The sequence below is a fragment of the Macrotis lagotis genome, chromosome 6 (genome assembly GCF_037893015.1).
Source record: "Macrotis lagotis isolate mMagLag1 chromosome 6, bilby.v1.9.chrom.fasta, whole genome shotgun sequence".
NCBI lineage: Eukaryota > Metazoa > Chordata > Mammalia > Peramelemorphia > Peramelidae > Macrotis > Macrotis lagotis.
In genome coordinates this window covers 8,157,442-8,173,133 of record NC_133663.1, presented here as the reverse complement: position 1 = coordinate 8,173,133, position 15,692 = coordinate 8,157,442, and positions in this window count along the sequence as shown.

Below are 15,692 nucleotides of genomic sequence, written 5' to 3'. Positions count from 1 at the left end.
AAGGAGGCAAAGCCCAGTTTCCATAAGGAACTGCCCCCAATTGGGATCTGGAACACATCTACGGGATCCCTGGCCAGAGGGGTGTCTAGAATAGTAGTACACATGACTCTGCACAAGTGTCCTCCACCTCACTGTAAGAAGTAATGTACAGAGCTGTGTCCTCTTGTTATGAGCGACCAGACTTTGATTAATCAGAATAAGACTGGGGCAATAGAGAGAGTGCTATATTTAGAATAGATAGAGATCTGGACTCAAATCCTTACTCTGACAATGCAGTTATGGGACAATGGGCAAGTCATATAATCTCTATTTCAAAAAGAAGATAACAATATCTGCCATACTTATATTCCAGAAGAACTATGAAGCTCCAGTGAATTAATGTACTTAAATCATTTAACAAATCATAAAGGGCTCCAGAATGGCAACTGTTTTTAGTCTTCCATCAGTATTTGAGGCCTCACTGGAGTTCAAAGTACCATCTGGCTTTTAGCCCCATCCGTGTTGAAGGGATTCTTTTGCTGATACACAGAGAAAGTTAGCCTGCACATGAGCTGGTGACCATGTCCATAAATTTGGACTGGCTAATGTCTACAATAATATGTTCAACATGAGCATTAATACTGAATAAAGTTGCCAAGGATTAGGCTTTGAAAGGGAAGAATAGATGCAGTTGGAGTTAAATGGTACTGAGGATAAATGTTTGACCTGGTCCTATGTAACTAAAAAAAAAGTCAGAAGCTATTCCTGAAAGATTAATAATAACAATAATTAATAACACAACTAATAACATAGCACTTTAATGTTGGTAAAATATTTTATTTGGAGCTAATGAAGTTAAAATCTCCTGAAAGTTTTGGGATGCTTTGTATGTTCACAGTCTATCTCATTTTATGAACTGAATATTTCAGAATGTACTGACCCTAAAGTGGTGAAGAAAGGCATTCCAGGCAAAGGGAAATAGATGAAGATGATGAAATATCATTTGTAGGGAGCAGTAAGTTGCCTAGTTGGGATGGAGCATTGAGTATGTTTGAGGAAGTCGTGAAGAACTAGTCTTGAGAGGAAGGTTGGATCAAAATAATGAAGAGTATTGAATTTAAAACAAAGAAGGGTTTGTTTTCTCCTTCAGGAAATAGGGAGCCAATGATGATTTTCTATGCTGGGAAGTAAAACAGTCATAAATGGAGTCAGGAAAAATCCCCTTGGCAACTGTATGGACAATGGATTAGAGAGGGTTGACAGTGGAAGCAGGTCTACCAATTATAAGATCATTGCAATAATTCAGCTGAGAGATGAAGAGGCCCTAAAAGTAGATTAATGGTCATGTGATAGAAGAGAAAGAAATAGATAGGAAAAAAGGCTATGAATCTAGAAATGTTATGGCAAATGATTGAAGATGAGTGCCAAGGAAAAGCAATCTCAGATATCAGAAGCCCTAAATAAGAGCTAGTAATCCAAGACAGCAAACCAATGAGAAAAATAAGATTTAAGATTGAAATGATTTGTCCAAGATCTTCCAATTATAAAAACAATATTTTTGAATTATGCTATACTTCCTATGTCAAGCCAAGTTAACACAGTGAGTATATATTAAGTGTTTGCTTATGTTTCAGTCACCTGACTAAGGACAAGGAATACAAATAGAAGCAGAAAGACAATCCTGTGCCTTCATGGAACTTATGTTCTAGGATTCAAATACAACACATAAAAGGAAGCTAACAAGTAGAGGAAGCTGGCACACGGTAGAGAAAGAAGTTGAGAGTGCCATGGGCATAAGGGGAGCCCATTGAGCAACAGAGGAAAACAAAATGACTATAGCTGACCTTGTCTTGGAAGAATTAACCAATGAGAGAAAAAAAAAATCTCAGGGTCATATGAAATCTCAGAATCTTCCAGAGTCAGAAGCTACTAGACCATGGTGGAGAGCAAAGTATGGAGAGTAAAGAATGGGCCTGAGAGAGAAATGAAACACTCAAAGGAAGCAAGCAGAGGTGAAGGCCTCTTTGGAAGTGGAAGTCACATTTCTGGACAGAAGGTCTTCTGGGTGCTTCTAGGACCAAATCATTTAATTGGCTGCCTACTTCTTAAGTTAGCTCCACTTGCAGCTTACTTTTGAAGCTCTCCTAAATGACCCAATGCCCAGGCCAGATGCTACTTCTCCTAATTAGCTCATTAGTTCCTTTACTACTTGGAGAATGAAAACTTTCTAAGAATTTCTAAGAATGAAAAATTTAGGACAGAAACAAGGTCCAGGAAAAATTAATTGACTCAATGATTGATACCCAAGGAAAGAGCATAGAATCATAGTTATAGAGATAGGAAGGATTTTCAGATGGCATTTATTTCAACCTTCTCATTTTAAAAATGAAGAAACTGAGGCCTAAGGATAAATGGACTTATTCCAAGGTCACACAGAGGTAAACAAGGACCAGAGATCTTTACTGAATCCAAGTGTAAAACCTAATCATCCTTCCCATTAGCAGAGCTGTTTAGAGACTTGTATGAATGAGGAAAAAAAAAAGTAAAAAAAAGTAAACAAAGCATTACACACACACACACACACACACACACACACACACACTCCTCCCTTCCTTTTCTCCTTAGTTGTTAGAATATGAACACATTTCAGATTGTTTTGATCTGAAGCTGGTGTTGTTCCCAGATGCACCTCACCCTGCTTGAGCAAGCCTTTGCCAAACTAGTTGACTCCATTCATTTATCTGCATGCTTTACATTTCATTTTTTTATCTATTTTTTATTCATTCATTCATTTATCTTATGTTATTCTTGAAGATTTGACTGTTCCTACACAGAACACTCAGTGCTGGCCTCTCCCACTTCCTTTAACCTTATGCAACACAACTCTTCTGCTGCAGTTCTTGGACTGAGGAGAGTCCAATCCATGCTAAGGACTCTAGAACAGAATTCTTCCCTGGCCTTTTCTCAAGTCCAGAGGCTAAACCTGGGCTCTCTGCCTTTGCAACTGGGCTCTTGTCTCATTTTTTAAAAATAAACTCATTTTTCAAGTACATACAAAGATAGTTTTCAACTTTGTTTTCTAAGATTTTGAGTTCCACATTTTCCCTGTCCTTCCCTCCCCCCACCCCAACATTCAGTAATTTTATTATATATATATATATATATATATATATATATGCATATATATATGTGTGTGTGTGTGTGTGTGTGTGTGTGTGTATGTGTGTGTGATTATATATATATATGTATATTTGGTTGGTTGATTGATTGGTTCTTTTCCTATATTATTGAAGACTAAAATGACATCACTATGTTTGAGATAAATGACAATGTGTCCAACTGTTGGGAAAGACCAACATGAGCTTGGAATACTCTACCACAGGTTGGGTACTCTAAACTTGTGTGTGTCACATTTCTTTGAGTTACTTCAATTCTACTTTCCTCAAAGACTGCAGCCCCCTCACTGATGAGGGCATGCCATGCTGGGCCATCCTGTGTCAATGTCTCCAAGCTGTATAGTCAGTTCTAAAGTTCTTCAATGAGACCTTCAGGGTGTCTTGGTATTGCTTCTCCTGACCCTCTTGTGAGTACATATATGCATGTGTGTGTGTGTGTGTGTGTGTGTGATATGTGTGTGTGTATATTTATTTATAGCCTAAACATGTATAATTAGGTTAACCATATTTCCATTATTAGTCATATTCTGAAAGAAGAATTAGAACAAAAAGGGAAAAAAAACAAAGAATAGAACAAAGTTTAAAACTGAAAAAATGGCGTGCTCTGGTCTGCATTCAGACTCAAAACTTTTATCTGGATGTGGGTGGTATTATTCATTATAAATCTTTTAGAATTGTCTTTGATCATTGTACTGCTGAGAAGAGCTTAGTCCTTCATAGCTGATGATCACACAATGTTGCTGTTATGTATAAAGCGTTCTTCTGGTTCTGCTCACTTCACTCAGCATCAATTCCTGCAAATCTTTCCAGACTTTTCTGAAGTTGAACCACTCATGATTTCTTTTAGAACAATAGTACTCCATTACATTTATGTACCAGAATTTGTTTATCCATTTCTTAAATGACATAATCTGTCTCATTTTGTAAAAGTGCCTCCAGTTTTGTTATTTTCCTCCTCTCACATTATCACAGCTTACTTTCCTCCCACTCTTATCTATCTCTTGTCAGAACAAGGGTCTATTAATTCACCCTGAGACCTCTGAATAGGAGTAATTATTGGCAATTACATTTACTGGTGATGAAGCTTGTAATTCTCACAACAACCTCATAAGATGTAACCAATAAGATTCTCATTATAAAGATGAAGAAACTGAGGCTTTCTCTAAGTGAAGTGATTTGCTCAACATCACCCACTTTGGAAACACTATATCACAGCTAGATTTTGAATTCAGGTCTTTACCAACCATAAGCAAGTCCAAAAATTTCTCCCACCCTACACATACCTACTACATAATGTCTATGCTACACGATCTGAACATGACAGCATCTATATCATTTATATGTTTCCTGCTTTGGGACGATTTACTCTTTGTTTTTTTGAACTTTAGGTGCTAATATCCTAGAGATGACATTATTATAGGAACATAAACTGAGAGCTTAAACAGACCTTAGAGGTCCAATCCAACTCTCTCACTTGGGTGGGAAGAAACCAATGTCAGAAAACTCTCTCACACAGATGAGAAGAAAAGTTTACTGATTCAGTCAATGGCACCTAAGAGAGGATCACCAGAGCATAGATGGAGAGCAGGGAGTTCAGATGGCATTTAGTTCAACCTCCTCACTTTACAGATGAAGACATTGAGACCTATGGATAAACTAACAAAGTCGTACAGATAATAAGCTTAGGAAACAGACATTGAGTCTTTTGACTCTGCAGCTTGGGTTCTTTTCACTATAACATGTTGCCTGTGAGAGGAGGCAGCAGTAAAGTTTGGATTTGAATTCAGCTCCTCTGAGGGCAAAAGGGTAGGTGACTTTAGTCATCCTGAACCCTATCTGGCCACTGGACCCAGACAGCTCTGGAGGAGAAAGTAGCACAAGCACCCCCTCACTCAAATCCAGTTCATATGCTTGTCATGACATCACTTCTCCCTAATAGCATGGTTTTCTTCGAGAAGGAAGGACAAACATCATCATACTGTCCCATCCTCAGAAAGCTATCTCAGGAGATACAGCATCTAAACTCATGGTTTGTCCTTAGTCTAGAATTGGCTAGATCCCCTTGTCTCTTACAGGAGATGGGCCTTGAAAGTCTTACGAAAGGGGCAGCTATGTAGTGCAGGCAATAGAACACCAGTCCTGGAGTCCGGAGGACCTGAGTTCAAATCCAGCCTCAGACACGTAATAATTACCTAACTGTGTGACCTTGGGCAAGTCAATTGACCCCACTGCCTTACCCCCCAAAAAGCAAAAAATAAAAAAAAAGCCTTACAAAAATTCTCATCCCATCCTCAATCTGTCTTCCTATGACTATTCAAATTCTTCATGATTTAGTTTCATTTCCCCATTCCTTGTGCAGGATCAACCCAAGGGAGCTCAGACTTCGATATAAGGCATCATGGATTTTTTTTGTTTGTTTTTTTGTGGGGCAATGGAGTTAAGTGATTTTCCCAAGTGTCCAAAACCTAATTTGAACTCAGATCCTGCTAACCTCCACTGCGCCACATACCTGCCCCCACAGAACCATGGATTCCTTAGCCCTTTATCTTCAATATCACTAAAAAGATGTCAGCTGAAGATGAACATCGATGCATTTTGATTAAGAGTTTCCACGACTGACCATATCCTAGGTAGGTTAAATTCAGAAAGAAAGATCTCATGTTCAAACCCAATATTCATAACAACATATTTTTGTGGTACCAAAGAACTAGGAATTAAATCAACATGTAGTTAAGGAATGGTTAAACAAATAGTGATATAGGAACATAATGAAATATTGCTACACCACAAGAAATGACATACATAGAGAGCTGAGGGAAGCATAAAAAGACAGATAGAGAGAAGTTAAGAACCAGGAAAACAAAGTAAAGAATGATGGCGAACTTCCGGCCAAGATGGTGGAGAGAAGACAGGCACAGTTCTAAAGTCTCCTGATCTCTTCCCCATCTATCACATGAAACAAACCTCTTAAAAGAAATCCGAACCACAAAACCCAGAAAGAAAAGCCAGGAGAAGGAACATCTACCTCAGGATTTGTCTCCTGCAGCAGCCTTGGCTGAGTACCTGCGGGTGAGTCTGGGCTCAGAGGGAGGATCAGCCCTGGATCAGCCAGATTAACAGCTGAATTGGAACCGGGAGTCTGAGGGCCCGAGAGTCAGACCTGCTGGATCAGAGGTGGGGCTGGATGACAGGGGTTTGGGTCTGTGGGGAAGCAGAGGCACTGGTGTTGGTGCTCTCCCCCTGGAGCTTGGGGAAGGGGCTACGGGGAGAGATCTGGTGCAGGAGAGCTATGGACACCATTGCTGGGCTCTTCGGGTCAAGAAACTCTGAGTCCATGCCTCCATTGCACTGACGCCTCCTCCAAAAAAACAATTGCAAACTACTTCTGCCTCAGGCCCAGGTGTGTGAGCAAAAGAACCAGCCCAGCTGAGGAATGACCTTAGGCCAGGGTAAAGCCCACCATTGATTGAAGGTAAAAGAATTCAATAGCTCCAATTCCTTCCCTCAAGCAAAGGGAGAAGGCCTCTTAACCAAGGTCACAGACACTCCAGAGAAAGCAACCAGAACCTCCTACTGGCCAGCTGGAGAAACTGCACTCAGTAAAGCCTTTGGTGATCCCAAGCCCAGGTGAACCAGCCCCCCCCCCCAACTCAAGGTCTTAGCATAATGAAGAAGGGTCAGCAGAAGGTGGATCCACAGAAAAATTCCTGGAAGGGAAAGACCCCAACTCAGAGAGACCTGGAACCTCTGAGGAGAATACAATCTGGTCTCCAGCACAGAAAGACTTCCTTGAAGAAATAAGGAAGGAGCTTGAAAATTTGGGAGAGACAATTAATACCTTGCAACAAGAAAACAAAACCTTAGAAAGTACAATTGGACAAACACAAAAGGAGAATAAATCTCTCAGATCCTCAAATGAGCAAATGCAAAAAGAAATTAGTTCTCTCAAAATCTCAATTGGTCAAATGGAAAGCTCTTTCAAAAGTAGAATTGACCAACTGGAAAAGGAGTTGCAAAAGGTTAATGAAGAAAACTCCTCCCCCCAAAAAAGAATCGAGCCTACAGAAACTAATCACTCCATGAGACAGCAAGAGTCAGTTAAACAAAATCAAAAAATAGAAAAAAATAGAAGCAAATGTAAAATACCTCATCAACAAAACCACTGACTTCAAGAATAGATCGAGGAGGGGCAACCTGAAAATTATAGGACTTCCTGAAAACATTGAAGAGAAAAAAAGCCTGGACTTAATATTACAGGATCTAGTGATGGAAAACTGCCCTGATATCATGGAATTGGAGGGCAAAGTAGTTATTGAAAGAGTACATCGATCCTCACCAGAAAAAGATCCTAAAATGAAAACACCAAGGAATATTGTGGCCAAACTGCAGAACTATCAGATAAAAGAGAAATCCTGCAAGCAGCCAGAAAGAAACAATTTAAATATCAAGGAGCCACAGTAAGGATCACGCAGGACCTGGCTGCATCATCTTTAAGGGATCGAAGGGCCTGGAACGAGATATTTCAAAGAGCACGGGAGCTTGGAATGCAGCCAAGAATCTGCTTTCCTTCAAAGCTGAGCCTTCTCTTCCAGGGAATAAGATGGACATTTAACGAAATGGAAGAATTCCAAAAATTTCTGATGAAAAGACCAGAGCTAAACAGAAAATTTGGACATCAAACAGGAGGTTCAAGAGACACATGAAAAGGTAAAAAAAAGGGGGGGGGCGGTAAAAGGAAAAAAATACAATCCAGTAAGTTGAAACTGGCTATATCCAGCATGCGGGGCAGGAAGAGACTCTCATAAATCATGAGAAATGTAACTCTAACAGAGAGAACATACCTAGCCAGAAATGATGGACATCCATGACCTATCCATGAGACTGCTATCTAATGGGATGTAACTGGCTTTAACCCCACTTGGGAGAAAGACTCTAATAACTCTCAGGAATTTTGACTCTATTCAATAGAATATACTGAACTAGAAGGGACAGACACTCAGAATTTTCTATGGCTTAGATAGAATGATCTAAAAAAATACACTATCTCCCTAAAAAGGGGAACAGGAAAGAGACGGGAGGAGGGAGGAGATTGAATGGGACAAATCTCATTACACTAAGAGGCACAAAAAACCTATGGTAATAAAAGGGAAGAAGGGAGCAGAGGAGAAACACCTGAATCTTCTTCTCATCAGACTTGGCTTAAAGTCAACCTACACATACTCAGTTAATTTATAAAACATCTAATCTTTCAAGTATTAAAAGGGGAAAAGGGGAGGGGGGATGGAGAAAGGGAAGGGGAGTGGGGGAAATAAGGGGGGATAACAAAAGGAAGGGAAGGGAAAAGGGAAAAAGGGAAAGGGGAAAGAAAGGGGAGGGTGTGATATAGGAGGGCAAACACACTGAAGGGGGTGGTATTCAGAAACAAAATACTGGGGAATATGGATAAAAGGGGGAAAGGGGGAAAAATACAAACAGAGGGAAGATAGCACAGAGGGCAATAAAGAATTAGTAATCATAACCTTGAATGTGAATGGGATGAACTCTCCCTTAAAATGTAAGCAAATAGCAGAGTGGATTAAAAACCAGAATCCTACAATATGCTGCTTATAAAAAACTCATTTGAAGCAGAGAGATACATACAGAGTAAAGGTAAAAGGTTGGAGCAAAATATATTTTGCTTCAGCTGAAGTAAAAAAAAGCAGGGGTAGCAATCCTTATCTCAGACAAAGCAGCAGCAAAAATAGTGTTAAAAGAGATAAGGAAGGAAACTTTATCCTCCTAAAATGTACCATAGACAATAAAGTCATTTCAATATTGAATATATATTCACCCAGTGGGACAGCACCCAAATTCTTAGAGGAGAAGCTGAAAGAACTACAGGAACACACAGACAGCAAAACTCTACTAGTGGGAGACCTCAACCTCCCACTATCAGATCTAGATAAATCGAATCATAAAACAAACAAGAAAGAAGTTAGGGAGGTAAATAGATTGTTAGAAAAATTAGATATGGTAGACTTATGGAGGAAACTGAGTGGGGATAGAAAGGAATATACCTTTTTCTCTGCAGTACATGGAACTTATACAAAAATTGACCATGTACTAGAACATAAAAACCTAATGATCAACTGCAGAAAGGCAGAAATAGTGAATACATCTTTCTCAGATCACAATGCAATAAAAGTCATATGCAATACTCGGCCAAGAAGATATAGACCCAGAACAAATTGGAAACTGAATAACCTCATTTTAAAAAATGAGTGGACCAAAAAACAAATTATAGAAAGAATTAACCATTTTATCCTCGATAATGATAATAATGAAACAACATACCAAAAACCTATGGGATTCATTCAAAGCAACTCTCAGGGGATATATTATAGCTCTAAATGCTTATATGAATAAATTGGAGAAAGAGGAAATCAATGAACTAAACATGCAACTAAAAAAATTAGAGAAAGAACAAATCAAAAATCCCCAAATACCAAATTAGAAATTCTAAAAATTAAAGGAGAAATTAATAAAATCGAAAGCAAAAAAACTATTGAATTAATAAATAAAACCAAAAGTTGGTATTATGAAAAAACCAATAAAATTGATAAGCCTCTGGTCAATTTTATTAAAAAAAAGAAAGAAGAAAACCAAATTGCTAGTATTATAAATGAAAAAGGTGAACTCACCACCAATGAGGAGGAAATTAAAGTAATAATTCGAAATTATTTTGCCCACCTCTATGCCAATAAATTTGATAATATAAGTGAAATGGATGAATATTTGCAAAAATATAAGTTGCCCAGGTTAAATGAAGAAGAGATTAAATATCTAAACAACCCTACCTCAGAAAAAAGAAATTCAACAAGCCATTATTGAACTCCCTAAAAAAAATCTCCAGGGCCTGATGGATTCACAAGTGAATTCTACCAAACATTTAAGGAACAATTGATTCCAATCCTATATAAACTCTTTGGAAAAATAGGGAAAGATGGAACTCTGCCTAACTCTTTCTATGAAACCAATATGGTACTGTTACCTAAACCAGGAAGAGTTAAAACAGTGAAAGAAAATTATAGACCTATTTCCCTGATGAATATAGATGCAAAAATCCTAAATAAAATCTTAGCAAAACGACTACAACAAGTCATCACTAGGATAATACATTATGATCAAGTAGGATTTATTCCAGGAATGCAGGGTTGGTTCAATATTAGGAAAACTGTTAGTAAACTCAAGTATATCAACAACAAACCTATCAGAAATCATATGATCATATCAATAGATGCTGAAAAAGCTTTTGAGAAAATACAGCATCCATTCCTATTAAAAACACTAGAGAGTGTAGGAATAAATGGACTGTTCCTTAAAATAATTAGCAGTATCTATCTGAAACCATCAACAAGCATTATATTCAATGGGGAGAGGCTAGAGGCATTCCCAACAAGATCAGGGGTGAAACAAGGGTGCCCATTATCACCACTACTATTCAATATGTATTAGAAATGTTAGCATCAGCAATTAGAGAAGAAAAAGAAATTGAAGGAATTAGAATTGGGAAGGAAGAGACAAAACTCTCACTCTTTGCAGATGACATGATGGTCTACCTAGAGAATCCCAAGAAATCATCTAAAAAACTACTGGAAACAATTAGCAATTTTAGCAAAGTTGCAGGTTATAAAATAAACCCTCATAAATCCTCAACTTTTCTATATGTCTAGCAAGAAACAGCAGGAAGAGCTAGAAAGAGAAATCCCATTCAAAGTAACCACACACAGTGTAAAATATTTGGGAGTCTATTTGCCAAGACAGACTCAGAATCTTTTTGAAAACAATTATAAAACACTTCTCACAGAAATTAAAGCAGATTTAAATAACTGGGCAAATATCAACTGCTCATGGATAGGTAGAGCTAATATAATAAAAATGACAATTCTACCAAAACTAAACTATCTGTTTAGTGCCCTACCAATCAAAATTCCAAAAAATTACTTTAATGGGTTAGAAAAAATTGTAAGTAAATTCGTATGGAGAAATAAAAAGTCAAGAATTGCCAGGAGCTTAATGAAAAAAAGTGCAAACGAAGGTAGCTTAGCACTACCCAATCTAAAATTATATTATAAAGCATCAGTCATCAAAACTGTTTGGTATTGGCTAAGAAATAGAGTGGTAGACCAGTGGAATAGACTAGGTGTAAAAGCAGGAGAGGGTTATAGTAATCTGCTGTTTGATAAACCCAAAGAGTCCAGCCACTGGGATAAAAACTCCCTCTTTGATAAAAACTGCTGGGATAATTGGAAGTTAGTATGGAAGAAACTTAGATTAGACCAACACCTCACACCCTTTACCAAGATAAGATCCAAATGGTTACAGGACATAGACATAAAAAACAATACTATAAGCAAATTAGAAGATCAAGGACTAGTCTACCTGTCAGATCTATGGAAAGGGGAGCAGTTTATGACTAAGGAAGAGTTGGAGAACCTCGCCAAAAACCAATTAGATGATTTCGATTACATTAAATTAAAAAACTTTTGCACAGATAAAACCAATGTAATCAAGATCAAAAGAAATGTAGTAAATTGGGAAACAATCTTTACAACTAATGATTCTGACAAAGGACTCATTTCTAAAATATACAGAGAACTGAGTCATATTTTTAAAACAAAAAGCCATTCCCCAATTGACAAATGGTCAAAGGATATGCAAAGGCAATTTATAGATGTGGCGATCAAAGCAATCCATAGCCTTATGAAAAAAATGCTCCAAATCATTAATTATTAGAGAAATGCAAATTAAAGCTTCTCTGAGGTACTACCTCACACCTCTCAGATTGGCCAGTATGACCAGGAAGGATAATGATCATTGTTGGAAGGGATGTGGGAAATCTGGGACACTATTACACTGTTGGTGGAGCTGTGAACTCATCCAACCTTTCTGGAGAGCTATTTGGAACTATATCCAAAGGGCAACAAAAATGTGCATACCCTTTGACCCAGCAATACCACTACTGGGTCTATACCCTGAATACATGAGGAAAAAGTGTAAAAACATTACTTGTACAAAAAATATTTATAGCAGCCCTGTTTGTGGTGGCAAAGAATTGGAAATCCAGTAAATGTCCTTCAAGTGGGGAATGGCTTAGCAAACTGTGGTATATGTATGTCATGGAACACTACTGTTCTATTAGAAACCAGGAAGGATGGGATTTCAGGGAAACCTGGAGGGATTTGCATGTACTGATGCTGAGTGAGATGAGCAGAACCAGAAAAACACTGTACACCCTAACAGCAACATGGGAGTGATGTTCAACCTTGAAGGACTTGCTCATTCCATCAGTGCAACAATTGGGAACAATTATGGGCTGTCTGCAAAGGAGAGTGCCATCTGTATCCAGATAAGGAGCTGTGGAGTTTGAACAAAGTACAAGGACTATTCCCTTTAATTTAGACAAAAAAAGATATCTTATTGTCTGATCTTGTGACCTCTGAGAATTCTGTTCTCTTTAAGGATATGATTTCTCTCTCATCACACCCAATTTGGATCAAGGTTCAACATGGAAACAAAGTAAAGACTGACAGAGTGCTATCTGTGGGGTGGGGGTGGGGGAAGTGAAGCAAGGTTGGGGGAAAATTGTAAACTCAAATAATATCTTTAATAAAAATAAATTAAAAAAAAGAATGATGGAAACAATATATGTCAAAAGAGTATCAATGACAAAGATTCCAAATCTAAAATGAAATTTGTGATGGATGGGGGATTATATTTGGAGCCAGGAAGGGCTATCTTCTTTTTTTTCCAATAGACAAGGAAAGATTACAAATGTGTGAACTATTTCTAAGTCATCTGTCTGAGAATAAAACCACTGACATATCAGACAGAAGATGAGAATTTAAAATATAAATATATAAAATTTAAAATATAAAATTTAAAATATAAACAGAAAAACAATAAGAAAAAGATATGGTACATGATTAAGCTTTAAATCTCATTTATGTAACTGAACTACTAAAGACTGAAAATGGAAAACAGAAATTATACTGGTACAGGCTATAATAATTTTATCCATAAGTTAAACCCATAAAATTTCTCAGCATAGATTTGATTTACTTGCAGAAGACAGAGAGAAGACAACCAAAGGCAACAATGATTTAGAATATAGATTTAATTATAAGTTTTTTATGAAGGGTAATAGACATTTATAAGCAGGAGTATCTCATAAAGTTGAGAGAAGTAGTATACAACCAAATAAGTTTCAAGTAAATTAGTCAACAAGGCAAAGTCATCTCAAAGTCATTCAATAATGAAAATGGGAAGAGAACCACAAACAGAAGAAAAACGGAAAAGATCTGCAAAAAGAAATTATGATAAACTTTTTTTTTCCATCAAGGATAATAGAAACACCACTCCTTGACCTTAACATATCCTGTGATACTAACAGAGGAAATAGAAATAGTACTGAAGAAAACAATGATGGGAAAAGTTGACAGCCTGGATCAAGTTCACAAAAAATGAGAACATGCTGGATATGAAATAATATTGGGGTCGTCAATATATCTAAATGAAGGGAAGGTTCCAAAGGTGTGGGAAAATATCAGATTTTATTGATTTCAGTCTCCCCTCCCCACCCCTAAAAAGTGCTTGAGAGTAACTCAGTGATTACTAACCACCTACCTACTCTCTCATCTATACAAAATCTTTTTGAAGGTGTCTCTAAATAGAGGACTTCCTTGATGGGGAAAGTCAGCCACAAACAAGAAGGCTTTCAAAAGTGTGATTTAGCCATAGACCACATCTTTACCATTTAATACATAGAGAATGTAAGATTCCATCGTACTAATTGTTTAAATTTTTGTGTACTCATTGCTGTTGATTACCAAAAAAAAAAGTGTTCAATGAAGTCGAAAAAATACCACTCTACAGGCCCTTCTACAATTGAAGACTACAAGGTGCCTTCAATTCAAATATCAAGATCATTTAAGATTTCTTGGAAGATGTAACAACCAACACAAACAGCACTAGTCAAAATATAACAGTATTAAAACAGGGAGCTATAACCACTCCAAGAAGTTTGGTCTATCCACCTACATAGGAAAGATCAAATGAAAAAAGAATAAAGAGAAATGTGGTGATAAAATACACTAATTATTACTAATACTATTACTAATAATAATGACCTGTATGCAAGAAGTCATATAAAGGACATTGTCCAGGAAATTAATGATACAAAAAGAAAGGACAGTTATCTAACAAGAGGAATAGGAAGTGAAGTATGAAATCTGGAAACAAGAAGTTCAAATCTTGCCTCAAATAATTATAACATGGGCAAGTCACTTAACCTCCATCTACCTCAGTTTCAGCATCAGGAGAAAGCTTAAAAGAGCTGGTGTGCATGGAATTGATTCCATTAAGGAAGGTATTTAGCACATTGGGTAGAGATAGACAGATGTTTGGAAGATTATAGATAAGAATAGAAAGAGGGCAGCCAGATGGTGCAATGGCTAGAGAGAGCCAGTCCTGAAGTCAGGAGGACCTGAGTTCAAATTTGACCTCAGACACTTAATACTCGCATAGATGTGTGACCTTGGGGAAGTCACTTAATCCAATGCCTTGCAAAAAAAAAGGAAGAAAGAAAAAATAGCACAGGATGAGAAAGTATAAGTGGGCTATGCTAAATACCACTAGAGAGGGCAGACACAATCACACCAATAAATGGTTTACTTTTACATATTCTTTTTTTCTAATGAGTTAATACCCTATAATACTGATTTATAAAGTGATACCTCATTTTAATACTTGAATGAAAAACTCACAAGCTGCAATTTAACTATCAGAGTATTTTCTTTTAGGTTTTTGCAAGGCAAATGGCTTTAAGTGGCTTGCCCATGGTTACACAGCTAGGTCAGTATTAAGTGTCTGAGGTCGGATTTGAACTCTGTTCCTCCTGACTCCAGGGCTGGTGCTCTATCCACTGCACCACCTAGCCACCCCCTGAGTATTTTAGTTCATAGGATCATGGATTGAGAGCTCAAAGAGACCTTAGAAGCCAGCTCTTGCAATTCCTTTGTTTTGTGCTGAGGAAACTGAGGTAGAGAAAGATTAAATGACCTACCTAAGGTCACACAGGTACCAGGTAGCAGGGTTGGGATTTGAACCAAAGTTCTGACTGTAAATGCAGCCTTTAACGACTGGCTTTTAAAATGTACATTGCTGTTCTCATGATTTTGCTTCCTGTTATATATCAAAGGCCTTTCTACATTTCTAACGGATTTTGTTTGGTTTTGTGTCATTATTTTTTTTTCCTGGTGTAAGAAACAACGTGCTCCCCTCGTAGTCCCCCGCCGAGGGAGAGAAGCTGGAGCAGGTGCGCTCACGTCAGTCTTCTCTGGGGGCTGACGCTGGGCGGTAGTTTCCCAGCGCTGCTTCCATTCTTTCCCTTTCTGTGTTTTATAGATTCACGTTGGCGGGACGGCCGCCCCTCCCCCGCTCACACCCCGCTCCCTGCCCGGCCTCGGCGGCCCCGCTCCGGCCCCGGCGGCCCCGCTC